This window comes from Euphorbia lathyris, chromosome 3 (assembly GCF_963576675.1).
Source record: "Euphorbia lathyris chromosome 3, ddEupLath1.1, whole genome shotgun sequence".
Classification (NCBI taxonomy): Eukaryota; Viridiplantae; Streptophyta; class Magnoliopsida; order Malpighiales; family Euphorbiaceae; genus Euphorbia; species Euphorbia lathyris.
The window spans coordinates 61572466-61587531 of NC_088912.1; the positions used below are offsets into that span (position 1 = coordinate 61572466).

Consider the following 15066-nt stretch of genomic DNA (forward strand, 5'->3'; position numbering starts at 1 on the left):
GGTACCGACCATGCCATGGGTGGACGCAATAGTTACTTTAAACTTAAACACGCTTATTTTTTTTTTTTTTGCTTTTAACGTTCCTTCCATACCTCGATTGTGATAAGGGTGGTCGCAACCGTGGCCAAAAGTAAACGATACTTAATTTTCTTCCCTTTCATACCTCGATTGTGATAAGGTTGGTCTCAATCGTGGCCAAAAGTTAAGAATTCAACTAATTGATTAATTAATATGAAATATAAAATGGAAACTTGGGAAAAAGAAAGATAGCACATTCATCCTATATTGACTTAAAATTCAACATGTATTATGGCTAAAGTTTCCTTAAAAACTTCAATTGGTGTTAATGTAAGACGAAATCAAACCGAGCTAAAATTGTTAGTTCAATTTAATGCCTATAAACCTAATTGAAAATTTAAAATAAGATGTATTGTATCATGAATTTCATGATATAAAATAGAGATTGAAAATAAAGAATTTATTACTTAAATACATTTACTCGAGACAATTGTACTTAAAAGCGTATCGGAGATTTGTGAAAAATTTGAAAAATATTACCCGTATACGTATAGAAATATTTTTTCTAACGATAATGATAACCTAAACAAATAATCATATTAACTTATGGTTAATTTATGAACATATGAAAAAAAATGTGTTGCAATATATTAGTGTTGCATTTTTTCGTTTTGCTAAATAATATTTTCGTTGCATTTTTTTCGTATAGTGTAAATGATATATGTATATCTCCTCCCATACTTAAATTGGACCATGTCCTCATTGGTGCAAAAATGGAGAAAAAAAAAATTAAATACGAAATAAGGCATACGATAATAAAGATATAAATTGGAGCAAATGAAACATTCAACATAAAAATAAAAATGGAAAATTGTACCAAATATAGGAAAATTAAAATTGTACCAAATTATAACAAGATAAAAATAAAATTAAAGAAAACAACCTATGCTTGAGGCGGGGAATCCGGAGGTGTAGGTGAAGTTTCCACATTTCGGCGTCGGAAAAAGGAAAGCATCCGATGCCGAGTCGATCTATGCTCACGCCTCAAAAGGTTGAGGTTGTCATTCATCACCATGTTGTTTTCTACCAAATCATCAATTCTTAAGTTCATTTGACGATTGTTGGAATTGATTTGGTTCAAAATCCTCCGCAAATCCACCGGATCATCCGCCTGAGGTGCTTGGGGTTGTCGTTGAGCTTGGGGTTCATCCTCCTCTCCTTCTGCCTCTCCGCCGCCTTCGGTACCTGCAAATTGAGAACTTGAAGCGCCACCACCCATAGTGCCACGAAGGTGGGCAATACGGGAGGCATACGAAATAAAGACGGGGGGACCTTGCGGAAGCAGTAAATGAGCCCGCTCAAGAGCCGAGATGTCCAAAAGTGGAACATACCCACGGTAGGTGGACATGTCAAAATCAGCCAATTCACCCCGAGCTCCCAACACAATAGCGGTGATAAAATTATAAAGAGGGATCTGAATGGTAGTAGCCCTCGAAGCACGGAACAAATTATCGAACAACATGCCAATGCTATCAATCCTCAGACCTTTAAACAAACTATCCAAAACATACAAATCCCGAACCTGAATCTTTGAACTCTCAACACGCCCAAACAAGGAGAAACTCAAAAATTTGTGAAAGAAGAACACACAGTTGTCCTTAATCAACTTGCTTGAGGTGTTTTTCGAATTAAAATAGTCTTGGTCCGAAAGAGTTTGCCAAACAGCATCATTATCAAAATCTTTAGGCTTATCATAAAAATCAGAAGTAGGGAAACCAAACATGTTTCCCAGTGCTTCATAATCAATGGTGTAAGTGGTACCATTATTCCTAAAAGAGATTGAGGTTTTCTTCTTGTTCATGGTCAAAGTGACCAAAAATTCCACCACATATTCATTAATACGCGGAAAACGCATCATTATCAAAATCTTTAGGCTTAAATCAGAATATTTTCTAACATTTTCATACTCTAATCTAATTCTCATTCTAGCAATTTCATTTCATCATCAAGTGAAAGCCAATCCCATATGTTTAAATGTATTTGTTTACTTTTCTAAAAAGTACTAAACGTTCCTATCTTGCAAATTCATTCTTAAATCAGAATATTTTCTAACATTTTCATACTCTAATCTAATTCTCATTCTAGCAATTTCAAAATCAAAACCGATTAAACGATTTTCCATATTATAAACCTTAAAAGTAAATTTAACCGATTCAAAATAAGTTTTGTTTGAAAAAAAACGTTCCCTGTGGGATCGATATCTTTTATTACTACAAGCGTATACCGTGCACTTGCGGAAATCGCTCAACAAGTTTTTGGCGCCGTTGCCGGGGAACGCCAAAATTTTTGACAAAATTTTAAATTTTTCGTGTTTTATTACGAATCTAGGTTTATTCATACTTATTTTAATTTTTTTTATTTTATAATTTTCAATAACTAATATATTTATTCTTCAAATTCTATTTTGTAGGTAGTTTCGGTTCGTCCAAGATTTCAAGTTCATGCGCAGTTCTCGAAGTTCAGGCATACCACCAAAACCACTAGACCCAGAAATTGAAAGGACTTTTATGAAGAATAAAAACAACACCAAAAACAAAAACAAAACCAAAACCAAAAACAAAACCCCAGTAAAGACAAAGACCGAGTCTGGTAAAATGGCAGACCCACCAACACTTATGGATTACGCTAGGCCATGTGTGGCCGGTGTAACCAATAGTATCGTTAGACCCAGAATCACCGCAAACCAATTTGAAATTAAGCCTGCGTTGCTTAATATGTTGCAAAATAATGTAACATTTTATGGGTTAACTAACGAAAATCCTAACACCCATTTAACAAATTTCCTTGAAATTTGTGACACTTTTAAAATCCCAGATGTGACTGCAGAAGCAATCAAACTTCGCCTTTTTCCTTTCACTTTGAAGGATAGGGCTAAAGAATGGTTAACTTCTATGCCAGCCCCAACTTTTGCCACTTGGGAACAATTAGCCCAAGCGTTTTTATCAAAAAAATTTCCTTTAGCAAAAACCACAAGAGTCATTAAAGAGTTAACATCTTTTTCTCAAAATGATAATGAAACTCTTTATGAGGCTTGGGAACGTTTTAAAGAACTTCAACGTTTATGCCCACACCACCAATTGCCCGCTGAACTTTTAATGCAAACATTTTATAATGGACTAAATCCTACAACTAGAGGTTCATTGGACGCTATGTCTGGAGGGTTATTCATGAAGAAAACATCTGCCCAAGCAAGAGAACTTTTGGAGGAAATGGCAATCAACAGCTGTATGTGGCCCGCGGAACGTGGACACGTACCAATAGTGAAACCATCATCCTCAGCAACGTCATCAGTTAAAGGTATAGTGAATCTTGATCCAGTAGCGATGTTGCAAGCCCAATTTTCTGCCTTATCGCACAAAATTGATAGGTTTATGGCACCGTGTGATCCTAATGGAAAGCCAATCCAAACGGATGTGGACTATGAAGGTATGAGTGAAATTGAACAGGTAAATTTTGTCCAAGGGCAAAACCAAAATAATAACCCTTATTCCAATACATATAAACCTGGATGGAGAAATCATCCTAACTTTAACTGGAGAGATAATAATAATAATACTAATGCTAATCAAAATCGTACTGCTAATTATCAAAATCAATCAAGAGATACGATTAGCACTTTATCTTCTAAAATCGACAAATTCATTGATGCTATAAGCGGAAAAATAAGTAATCATGACGATGGTTTTAAACGGATCGAGAATAAATTCGATCAGCTTATTAAAAACCAATCATCTAGCATCCATAATTTGGAGATTCAAATTGGACAACTCGCTAAATCAATTCCATCCCTCAAAGAGGGAAGTCTTCCAAGCCATACGGAAGAAAATCCGAAAGAGCATGTTAAGGCTATCACCCTTCGTTCAAGGAAAAATTACTTAGGCCCGGAAATGCCCGGAAATTCGACTTTACCTGGAACTGATTTACCAAAGCCCAAAGAAGATACTTTAAAACAAAAAGATGCACCAATTGACTCTAGTACAAAAACTTTTGTACCCAAACCACCTTTTCCACACAAAGTTCGCAATAAGGACTATGACAAACAACTTTTAACATTTGTAGACAAACTTAAAAATTTGCATATCAATTTGACGTTTATGGATGCGATTATGCAAATTCCCAATTATGGTAAATTCCTCAAAGATTTAATTTCAAAGAAAATCAGTTGGGAAGGAATTTCATCCATTTCACTAACTGAAGATTGCAGTTCGATTGTGTCAAGCAATTTGCCCACTAAACTTAAAGATCCCGGATGTTTTACCATTCCGTGTAAATTGGGAGATATTGAATTTCCCAGTTGTCTCTGTTATTTAGGAGCAAGCATTAACTTGATGCCATTATCTATTTTTAATAAGTTAGGCTTAGAAGAAGACATCAAACGTACCAATATGGTTTTGCAATTAGCGGATCAAACCACTAAAAGACCATACGGTATAATTGAGGATGTTTTAGTTAAAGTTGACAAATTTATTTTTCCTACCGATTTCGTTATTTTAGATTTTGCTTATGACGTAAATTGTCCGCTAATCTTTGGTAGACCGTTCATGAACATGGGACGTGCTCTAGTTGATGTGTCGGAAGGGAAAGTAGTTTTAAGAATAGGAGATGATAAGATTGAGTTTGATATGAATCAAGCAATGAAATATCCTATGGAGGATTTCGCTTGTATGAAACTTGATTTAATTGAAGAATGTGTAAATGACATTGTTCAAAAAGAAGAAATAATAGATCCTATAATGAGTGAGGAACTAGAAGATAAGGACTCAGAACCTTTGATTCGTGAAGATGGACCAGCTCCACCTTCAATTATAGTTCAACCTAAATTAGAACTTAAAGAATTACCAAGTCATTTGAGGTACGCTTTCTTAGGTGAAGGCGATTCTCTACCTATAATTATCTCTAACAAATTAACACAAGTTCAAGAAGAGAAATTGAAAGAAGTTGTTAGAAATAGGATAGGAAGTATGGGTTGGCAAATTTCAGACTTAAAAGGTATTAATCCAAGTATTGTAATGCACAGAATTCACTTAGAAGAAGATAAACCACCTAAAGCGGATAGGCAAAGACGCCTAAATCCCAATATGAAGGAAGTAGTCAAAAATGAGATTACTAAACTTTTAGACAATGGAATCATTTATCCTATCTCGGATAGTGAATGGGTTAGTCCAATCCATTGCGTACCTAAAAAGGGAGGCATAACAGTTGTAAGGAATGAAGAAGGTGAATTAATACCTACACGAACCACCACTGGTTGGAGAGTTTGTATAGATTACAAAAATCTAAATAAAGCAACTAGGAAAGATCATTTTCCTCTACCTTTCATTGATCAAATGATCGAAAGGATAGCTGGCCATGCTTTCTACTGTTTTCTAGATGGTTACTCCGGATTCTTTCAAATATACATTTACCCGGATGACCAAGATAAAACAACATTGTCCTTACGGAACATTTGCATATAGGAGAATGCCCTTTGGCCTATGTAACGCACCTGCAACATTTCAATGTTGTATGACTGCGATTTTTAATGATTTCATTGAAGATATCATGGAAGTTTTTATGGACGATTTTTCAGTTTATGGAGATTCTTTTGATTCGTGCCTAAAAAACTTGGATAAAGTTTTGTCTAGGTGTGAAGAAACAAATTTGGTATTAAACTGGAAAAAATGTCATTTCATGGTTGACGAAGGAATTGTTTTAGGTCACAAAATATCTGAAAAAGGATTAGAAGTGGATAGAGCAAAAACTTCAGTAATAGAAAAATTACCCCCTCCAACTACTGTTAAGGGAGTAAGATCATTTTTAGGACATGCCGGTTTTTACAGAAAATTTATTAAGAATTTTTCTGTAATTTCCAAACCACTCACTAATCTACTCATGAAAGATTCCACCTTTGATTTTAATGAAGATTGCGTTAAAGCTTTCGAAACATTAAAAACAGCTTTAGTCGGAATAATTAGGAGATGCGTTGGTGAAAATGAATATGAATCCATAATGTCGGAATGCCATTCTAGCTCTTATGGAGGACATAATGGAGCTAACAAGACAGCAGCTAGAATATTTGAATGTGGTTTCTTTTGGCCTACGATGTTTAAAGACGTCCGTTCGTTTATTACTCGATGTGATAAGTGCCAAAGAACAGGAAATCTAGGAAGGAAAGATGAGATGCCCCTCACAACCATATTAGAAGTTGAAGTCTTCGATATGTGGGGAATAGATTTCATGGGACCTTTTCCCCCTTCTTTTGGTAAAACTTACATATTAGTTGCTGTTGATTATGTTTCAAAGTGGGTTGAAGCAATTGCAACCCCGACGAACGATTCTAAAGTTGTCATTAATTTTCTTGACGATATATTTTGTAGATTTGGTTGTCCAAGAGTCATCGTTAGTGATGGCGGTACTCATTTTATAAACCGAAGTTTTGAAACGCTTATGAAAAAATACGGAGTACGCCACCGCGTGTCTACGCCATACCATCCTCAGTCAAATGGTCAGGCGGAGATATCAAATAGAGAACTCAAATGGATTCTAGAAAAAACAGTTTCATCTTCAAGAAAAGATTGGTCTTGTAAACTAAATAATGCGTTATGGGCATACCGTACTGCATTTAAAACACCAATAGGAATGACTCCATACCGCTTAGTGTATCGGAAGGCATGTCATTTGCCAGTCGAATTAGAACATAAAGCCTATTGGGCTATTAGGGAACTTAACTTTGATTTACGACAAGGAGGTAAGAAACGTTTGCTCGATTTAAATGAGTTAGATGAGTTACGCCATCTATCTTACTAAAATGCAAAGATTTATAAAGAAAAAGTGAAAAAATGGCACGATGCCAAAATTAAAGTCAAACACTTTAATGTTGGGGATAAAGTGCTGTTATTTAATTCACGACTTCGTTTATTTCCAGGAAAACTTAAGTCCAGATGGATAGGACCATATTTAGTCGTCAAAACATTCGATTATGGTTCTTTAGAACTGGAAGGTCCTAACGGAGTTCGTTTTAAAGTTAATGGTAATCGATGTAAAATCTATTACGAAAATATTTCACAAATAGGAATTTCGTTCGTAACTAGATTATCTGACGTATAACTCACTCAGTTTTTCGATCACAGTTTATTTTGTTTTATTTCTTTTTATATTTTTGCTCATTTTATTTTTATTTTAGTTTATTTTATTTTTATTTTATTTTATTTTTCCAAATGCCATTTTTGTGATTAGATGACTTTATGTTATGAATTAAATGCATAAAATATGTTTATTTCATGATTTTAGATTTAATTTTAGGAAATTAGAATGAAATTGAAGTTTCAGGCAATTCTCTGCCGAGAATTCTATTTTTCAGATTTGTCCAAATAGGTTGGATTTTCTCTGAACTTACCGAGAATAATAAATTCTCTACCGTGAATCAGGAAATGGGTTATGACGCCTGATTTCCGCAAGGAAATCAGTGTGTCGCGACCGAGAATTTGGAATTCTCGGTCGCGACACGCGTTTTTCCTGCACATTCAGGTCTGAATCATCCTAAACCTTTAGACGACCCCTTTGACAAACGAAACCTTAAGTTTCTTCATTTCCAAAAGGTGTAATTTTATATCTTTTCATGATTAAAACAACACCTCTTTTCATCTTAAAATCTTATAAATTAGTCCTAGAAGATTCAAGTCCTGTTACAACTCTTTTCATCTTTGTCAGATTTCTGATTTCTTCAAACACCATTTTTCTTTAGGTAATAGAAACTTTGTTTCTTTAAATTCTACACCATGCCTACCAAATACAAACCTTCAAGGCACAATGCTGCCTCAAGCAACAAATGCCCAGACACAACTTTTTAGGATGAAACGATGAAGGTAGGCGTTACTGGAATCTCCGTTACAAATTCTTCACTGGAATGTTGTATATGGATGAATTTCTTAACACCCAACTTGGCATTAGTGATGACATAAGCCGCTATATGGAATGCCTAGGGTGGACAAAATTCGCCAAAATGCGATTTCCAATAATAGGCGACTGGATACTCGAATTCTTATGTACCGTTCGTTTCACTAACAAACGACGGGTACGTCTCAGTTTTCGTCGAGATGGCGAAATCTTCACTTTCGGCTTTCCCGAGTTGCATGCTTGGTTTGGTTTTCCCCCGAGGGATACAATCAAACGTCATCCAGGAAAAGACATGACATCCACATATATTTGGAGAATGCTCACTGGATTTTGGCGATTCAATTCAAAACTCGCCTATAATCACTCCTTTCGCTCCAACTCCATGCTGTATTTGCACAAATTCCTGTGTCACAGTTTATTCGGTCGCACATTCAGTAGTGTGGTCCGTGACACAGATCTTTATGTTTTTGGAGATATATTCCAGGGAAATGCAGTAGATTCTTCAAAAATTCTAATGGAGGGTATTGTCGCCGCTTCTCGATCCAAGGATAAGAAGATTGGGTTCGACAATATAATCTGTGGAATAATTCTTGGTACCAAGGGTACCATTGATGTTCCCTGGAGTGATGATGAATTCTTCCCGACGATAGACTATGAATTTCTCGAGCACGAAGGACTTGTGAAACGTGTCTTTCGCGCAGGGCCTCACTTTCTGTCTGCACCGGAACGTGAAACTTTCGTGCAGTTTCAAATTGATCGTATTAAGGCTAGAAATATCCCGCTTGATAGGGATGAGTATATAGAATAGTTTAGGTTTATAAGTTTTATTTTTGTAAATATTTGTGTATTTTGTGTTATTTAGTTTCATTCTTTGTTTTCTTTGTTTTGTTTTATTCAATAAATTTTTTATTTCATTTCAGTTCATTTATTAATTTTACAATGGTTAGATATATGTTTGTTCTATTTCTTATATAATCATGGTTAAATCTATATATAATCTATAATATTGAACAATCATGGTTTTCTTAATTAACACATATATTCACACTTAATCCAATTTCACAAATTTCATTCATTAAGTTTAAAACATTAATTTATTCCCTTACTTAAATTCATATAATTAATATATATTTATATGCACTTATTATGCACTTAATATAATTCTTTTAACTTATATGCATAAATGAACATTTAAGTTTCATTAATTCTTCATAACCAATTTATTACACTTTAATTCAAATTATTAAGGTTAAACCTTTGGTTTTCCTTGCCATTAATGTCATTTATTTTAGTTTTTAAGTGCATGGACACTTTATATTACATCCAGGAACCAATCCATCAACAAAATTGCACAAACCACGTCATTAGGCATCCAAATAGCCAGTTTTGACTAATTCTCTACCGAGAATTAATAATTCTCGGTATGAGCAGCAAAAACGGACGGATTTCAGGGCAAAAATGCCCTGAAAGTCGCGTGCCGCGGCCGCGGCTTTGCTATTCGCGGTCGCGACACGCGTGTTATATGCCCTTTTGATTCTGATTTTGACACAATTTTTGCCTATTCCTATTTCTATTCTACCTATACATCTACCTAATCACCCTATATAACCCTACCTCTTACACAAACCTCACATCACCTCTATTTTTACCCAATCCGTTACTCCAAACTCTTCCCCAAAAACCTACTTTTACTCTTCCCAATTTATTCACTCCAATTTCTATCATCTTTTCCATTCAATCACTTCCAATTACAACTCCCAAACTCATCTTCAAGCTTTGCTCTTTCTCTCAATTCCTTTTTCTTCTTCTCAAACCCTAAACACCATTACCACGGTAAGGACTAAGCGTGTTGGTAACAAGCCCGCTGTTACGGAAGCTAATCGCCTTTGGGTTCAATGTAGAGCTTATTTCGACATCGCTTCGCAGGAGGAAGCCGCTCGTTTCAAACATTTTTCACACGCCGACCGCCAATTTGTGGATATGCATTTCCTAGACTTCCATTCGGTAAGAGCATTGAATTTCTCTACTAGAATTGATGTTTTTATTGAGGCGTTGGGTTGGCAAGAATTCGTTAATATGCGTTTTCCGCGTATTAATGAATATGTGGTGGACTTTTTGGTCACTTTGACCATGAACAAGAAGAAAACCTCAATCTCTTTTAGGAATAATGGTACCACTTACACCATTGATTATGAAGCAATGGGAAACATGTTTGGCTTCCCTACTTCTGATTTTTATGATAAGCCTAAAGATTTTGATAATGATGTTGTTTGGCAAACTCTTTCGGACCAAGACTATTTTAATTCGAAAAACACCTTAAGCAAGTTGATTAAGGACAACTGTGTGTTCTTCTTTCACAAATTTTTGAGTTTCTCCTTGTTTGGGCATGTTGAGAGTTCAAAGATTCAGGTTCGGGATTTGTATGTTTTGGATAGTTTGTTTAAAGGTTTGAGGATTGATAGCATTGGCATGTTGTTCGATAATTTGTTCCGTGCTTCGAGGGCTACTACCATTCAGATACCTCTTTGTAATTTTATCACCGCTATTGTGTTAGCAGCGCAGGGTGAATTGGCGGATTTTGACATGTCCACCTACCGTGGGTATGTTCCACTCTTGGACATTTCGGCTCTTGAGCGGGCTCATTTATTGCTTCCGCAAGGTTCCCCCGTCTTTATTTCGTATGCCTCCCGTATTGCCCACCTTCGTGGCACTATGGGTGGTGGCGCTTCAAGTTCTCAATTTGCAGGTACCGAAGGCGGCGGAGAGGCGGAAGGAGAGGAGGATGAACCCCAAGCTCAACCACAACCCCAAGCACCTCAGGCGGATGATCCGGTGGATTTGCGGAGGATTTTGAACCAAATCAATTCCAACAATCGTCAAATGAACTTAAAAGTATTTGATTGCTTTCTTAGGTGGTGTGGTCATAAACGTTGAAGTTCTTTAAAACGTTCCCAAGCCTCATAAAGAGTTGCATTATCATTTTGAGAAAAAGATGTTAACTCTTTAATGACTCTTGCGGTTTTTGCTAAAGGAATTTTTTTTGATAAAAACGCTTGGGCTAATTGTTCCCAAGTGGCAAAAGTTGCGGCTGGCATAGAAGTTAACCATTCTTTAGCCCTATCCTTCAAAGTGAAAGGAAAAAGGCAAAGTTTGATTGCTTCTGCAGTCACATCTGAGATTTTAAAAGTGTCACAAATTTCAAGGAAATTTGTTAAATGGGTGTTAGGATTTTCGTTAGTTAACCCATAAAATGTTACATTATTTTGCAACATATTAAGCAACGCAGGCTTAATTTCAAATTGGTTTGCGGTGATTCTGGGTCTAACGATACTATTGGTTACACCGGCCACACCTGGCCTAGCGTAATCCATAAGTGTTGGTGGGTCTGCCATTTTACCAGACTCGGTCTTTGTCTTTACTGGGGTTTTGTTTTTGTTTTTGTTTTTGGTGTTGTTTTTGTTCTTCTTAAGTGTCCTTTCAATTTCTGGGTCTAGTGGTTTTGGTGGTATGCCTGAACTTCAAGAACTGCGCATGAACTTGAAATCTTACACGAACCGAAACTACCTACAAAACAGAATTTGAAGAATAAATATATTAGTTATTGAAAATTATAAAATAAAAAAAAATTAAAATAAGTGTGAATAAACCTAGATTCGTAATAAAACACGAAAAATTTAAAATTTTGTCAAAAATTTTGGCGTTCCCCGGCAACGGCGCCAAAAACTTGTTGAGCGATTTCCGCAAGTGCACGGTATACGCTTGTAGTAATAAAAGATATCGATCCCACAGGGAACGTTTTTTAACAAAACTTATTTTGAATCGGTTAAATTTACTTTTAAGGTTTATAATATGGAAAATTGTTTAATCGTTTAAGGTTCCGTCTGATTTAAGAATGAATTTGCAAGATAGGAACGTTTAGTACTTTTTAGAAAAGTAAACAAATGTATTTGTTTGCATTAAGTAAAGAAAACAACTTTAAACTTTGTATGAATTATAAAAATGAAATAAATGACGGAACCTCTAATTATTTGGCTTTGAACATGACAAAACCCTATCCGGGATAATTGCCCTTAATCAAATTAAAACTCTTTCGAGATAATAATTTGCCTAAGTGTTCAACAAAGTTTCCTTGTAAAGATTTTGAATTAAATACGTTTTAATGAAAACACCAGCATCCACTTCGGATCCTTTACCAAAGTGCTGCATAAAAATCTATCGAATAGAACGGACTTTATTAGATGAAATATAAATTGATACAAGTTTACAGAGAACATGGAGCATGGAAACATTCGACGACTTGCAAGTGAACGGGTTGTCAATCCTTTCCTTGGGTTTCGTTAGAGTTTGTCAGGCTCAGGGGCGGATCCTCTACTCAATCTTCTTGTTGAATCTTTGTAATCGAGACTTGGTCGGTCTACTACCAAAATGAAAACTAAATTTGAACAATGTCTAAACGCTACTGAATTTGTTATTATTGAATAAACAATGTGTGTACATCATATTGCTTTGAACAGAATCAAACTTCTAATCTCTGACTCATTTCTGAGTCAGAGTTTCTGCATAACTCTTGCACTAATCTTAAAATCTAACTCTCTCATTATTTCAACTCTCAAATCAATACTTTATTTATAGATGTTGAAGAGTCGTGATTGAAGTGTCGTGTCCGCTGTGGAGAGATGTATCCATTGCGAAGAGACGTTTCTATCCGCCCGAACGAACGCGTTTCTTGGAATTTAAACATGTGTTTGTTGTGCTGCAAAGGCTGCTGATCTTACCGAGAATGGGGAACTGATTTTTCAGCCTTTGGAACAAAGGAAGAAGCTGCTAGTCGACGCGTGTCGCGACCGAGAATTTGGGATTCTCGGTCGCGGCCCTAAAATTCTCTACCGAGAATTTGGATTCTCAACCGAGAATATCAATTTTTCTTCCATTTCTGACTTTGTTCTTGTCCTCGTTTAGGTGTAATTTGATCTTCGTCGTTTTTAACTCCTTTTGTAAGGTTTTTATTCTGTTTTTGAGCTCTTTTCGTTCCTATTTGGATTTTACCAAATATTTATGTACCTTGCAAGAAAGAAACATATTCGAAAGTAAAAGTACTCTAAATAGATATAAACAACATAAATTCGTAGCAATATTGATGTAATTATTGATGATATTTTAGGTATATTTTGGGCTTAACAAATCTCCACACTTAATCTTTTGCTAGTCCCGAGCAAAATTTCACTGAACTTATTCTTTAACTAATTTCTTTATGAAAATAAAACATATATCTTTGTATTACCTTTTAAACTAGTTAAGCCGAAAAGACTAACTTCGCATGGCAAATTTATACGCAAAATATCAAATTAACTTATTATAATATACGATATATCACTCGTCTCGTATTTTCAATTTTTGAATTGAAGCATTCAGGACAATGTAAGCACGCATGTTATTGAATCTTTCGTTTCAAGGCATTTCAAAGCACAAAATTTCCTTTCCCAAACCTAAACTAATATACGAGATATATTATTTTAAAATAAGTACTTAGGTTAATTATTTGCTTAGTTACGCCCGAGATAAGGGTGGTCTTGATCGTAACCTTATACGTATTTTATTGCTTTGCGTTTGCTTAAGAGGTACCGACCATGCCATGGGTGGACGCAATCGTTACTTTAAACTTAAACACGCTTATTTTTTGTTTAAACGTTCCTTCCATACCTCGATTGTGATAAGGGTGGTCGCAATCGTGGCCAAAAGTAAACGGTACTTAATTTTCTTCCCTTTCATACCTCGATTGTGATAAGGTTGGTCTCAATCGTGGCCAAAAGTTAAGAATTCAACTAATTGATTAATTAATATGAAATATAAAATGGAAACTTGGGAAAAAGAAAGATAGCACATTCATTCTATATTGACTTAAAATTCAACATGTATTATGGCTAAAGTTTCCTTAAAAACTTCAATTGGCGTTAATGTAAGACGAAATCAAACCGAGCTAAAAATTGTTAGTTCAATTTAATGCCTATAAACCTAATTGAAAATTTAAAATAAGATTTATTGTATCATGAATTTCATGATATAAAATAGAGATTGAATTATGAAATTTTTTTTTATCTTAAATACATTTATAAACAGCATAAATTCGTAGCAATATTGATGTAATTATTGATGATATTTTAGGTATATTTTGGGCTTAACAAATCTCCACACTTAATCTTTTGCTAGTCCCGAGCAAAATTTCACTGAACTTATTCTTTAACTAATCTCTTTATGAAAATAAAACATATATCTTTGTATTACCTTTTAAACTAGTTAAGCCGAAAAGACTAACTTCGCATGGCAAATTTATATGCAAAATATCAAATTTGTACGAAATAAATCATACGAAAAGAAAATAGATAGATATGAAAAGGATTGTATCCAACATAAATAGAAATTGAAATTGGACCAAACATAAGAAAAAAATAAAAAAAAGATAAATGAATGGAGAAAAGATAGGATAAAACTTATTCTTGTGAAGGTGAACCCGGTGGAGAAGGCGTAGGAACACCGTCGTGACGAGGGAAAAAAATGATAACAACCGGCAATGGGTTGACGTATGATCGCTCCGGAAAGTATGTATATAGGCATCCACCGCGTTGAAGCGTGAACTCATCTCTTGATTGTTCTTCATAATAACATCGAAGCATAAACCTTTTAACGGTTGTGTGCATGCATTTGGTTCAAAATTTGGTGCAAATGAACTTGATCATTAACATTGTGCTTCTTCAACAAGCTCTTGTACTTGTGTTTCAACATGCTCCTCTTCCGTACACTCTTCATCCTCTTCATCCTCATACATATCGGCACCCCTACCAAAAGTCGCCTGCTCATTACCATCCGCTTGAATACCATTAAAATGTGAACTTGGAATACCAACATCGAACTTGCAAAACTAGCCAACAGTGGCTAACCACTATGGATGTGTAAAATTGCGGCATAAGCCAACATCGGATAATAAGTAGGAGTAAGCGATTGAAAACTACTCCATAATACTCGTAACATCCAAAACAATACCCGTAATCAAAGTACACATAGTAATGTGCTTATTGGTTGAAATCGAAACATGGACTCAATTGTCAAAAGGTAATC

The 15066-nt window shown here is 35.2% G+C and overlaps 2 non-coding genes across 2 annotated transcripts; one reads left to right on the forward strand and one right to left on the reverse strand.

The window, feature by feature from the left end:
- Window positions 1-3050: 3050 nt before the first annotated feature.
- Window positions 3051-3157, reverse strand: LOC136225059 (small nucleolar RNA R71). The gene has a single exon (XR_010686797.1). It is a non-coding gene; the product is annotated as a small nucleolar RNA R71 (small nucleolar RNA).
- Window positions 3158-10862: 7705 nt separating this feature from the next.
- Window positions 10863-10967, forward strand: LOC136225254 (small nucleolar RNA R71). Its single transcript, XR_010686979.1, has one exon. It is a non-coding gene; the product is annotated as a small nucleolar RNA R71 (small nucleolar RNA).
- The last annotated feature ends 4099 nt before the right edge of the window (window positions 10968-15066 follow it).